General features: G+C 49.9%; 1 protein-coding gene across 3 annotated transcripts in view; it reads right to left on the minus strand.

Annotated features, from left to right (window-relative positions):
• ICA1L (islet cell autoantigen 1 like) overlaps nucleotides 1-1,030 on the minus strand; it is a 32,930-nt gene extending 31,900 nt beyond the window's left edge. For 2 of the 3 annotated variants that reach the window (XM_081017121.1, XM_081017127.1), the window contains exon 1: nucleotides 867-1,030. The gene's annotated coding sequence lies outside the window, so the exon portion shown is untranslated. The remainder of the gene's footprint in view (nucleotides 1-866) is intronic. The other variant, XM_081017128.1, reaches the window with a different exon arrangement.
• Between the last annotated feature and the right edge of the window lie 356 nt (nucleotides 1,031-1,386).

Consider the following 1,386-nt stretch of genomic DNA (forward strand, 5'->3'; position numbering starts at 1 on the left):
GGGTGCCACCACTGAGAAGGCCCTCTGCCTGGTTCCCTGTAATCTCACTTCTTGCAGTGAGGGAACCGCCAAAAGGCCCTCGGAGCTGGACCTCAGTGTCTGGGCAAAACAATGGGGGTGAGAACGCTCCTTCAAGTATACTGGGCTGTTCATGGGGCAGTGCTGGATTAAACTCTGTGGAGGTCCCTTGACAGTCAAAATCGGGGGGTGGGGGCAAGCCTCGTGCGCACGCTGGAATAACCTTGAACTAAGAAAGCTTGGTTGTCGTTTTCTTTCAAGATCAAATCAATATTATTTTGATCCATTGTTGCAGGACCCCTAAAAAGTGTGGGGCCTATAGGCCAGTGCCTACTCTGCCTATTTGGTAATCCAGCCCAGCCCCTTTGGCTGCAGGAGAGAGTAGAAATGGAAGTTTATGGACGCATCCTGATGCGCTGCAGCTGTTCCCCACAATGAAATGGAAGGCTCAACATTTGTCAGGCAATTTCGGATGCTCAGCAGCCCTGTGTGGTTACAACAACGCTGTAAAGTAGGCCAGTGCTATGCGCTCCCCAAATTGCAGCTGAATCCCTCAGATTGGCATCCAACCTCTGCTTAAAAGCCAAGGAAGGAGAGTCCACCACCGTCCCAGAGAGTCTTACCATCAGAAAGTTCTTCCTAATGTTTAGTCCGAATCTCCTCTCCTGCCCTCCCCTCTGGAGCAGCAGAAAACAAGCTTGCTCCCTCTTGCAGTCTTCAGATATTGGAAGATGGCTCTCCTTTCTGTCTCCGCCTCTCCAGGCTAAACATACCCAGCTGCCTCAACCATTCCTCATCAGGCTTGGTTTCCAAACCCTTCATCATCCTATTCGCCCTCCTCTGCTCACCTTCCAGCTGCTCAATATCCTTCTTCAATTAGGTTTCAGCTGGGGGGGGGGAGGGACATTCCCAGCACCCCCCCCCCGAGATGCCTCCCAGGACAGAAGACCTGCATGCAAGGCAGATGGTCTAATCCTGCGCTATGGAGACCCCCAGCCTGCCTTGAAGGATGCAGGGATGGTCTCCCTTTGGAAATGGGGCTGTAGGCGGAACAGCAGGTGCCTCCAAGTTCTGACAGTGGAGCATCACTTCTCAGGAGGGGCCAGGTCCAGGTGGGGAGGTTGCCACTGTGACAAGGACCTGCCCTCCTTTGTGACATCTCTTGCTTCTCCCTTAAAAGCCACCACTTGCAGGCAGCCATTAAGGCAAGTTGAGTAGTAGAGAGAGGAGTTGGTGGTGGTTGGAGAAGAAAAGGAGAGGTATTCATTTGATTGTTATTTGATTTATTACTCTTATTTGATTCATTTGATTCTATTTTTATTTTATTTATTATTTTACTTTTGAATTTTAACATTTAATTTTACTTTG

Source organism: Podarcis pityusensis (assembly GCF_964106645.2).
Source record: "Podarcis pityusensis genome assembly, chromosome: 1".
Classification (NCBI taxonomy): Eukaryota; Metazoa; Chordata; class Lepidosauria; order Squamata; family Lacertidae; genus Podarcis; species Podarcis pityusensis.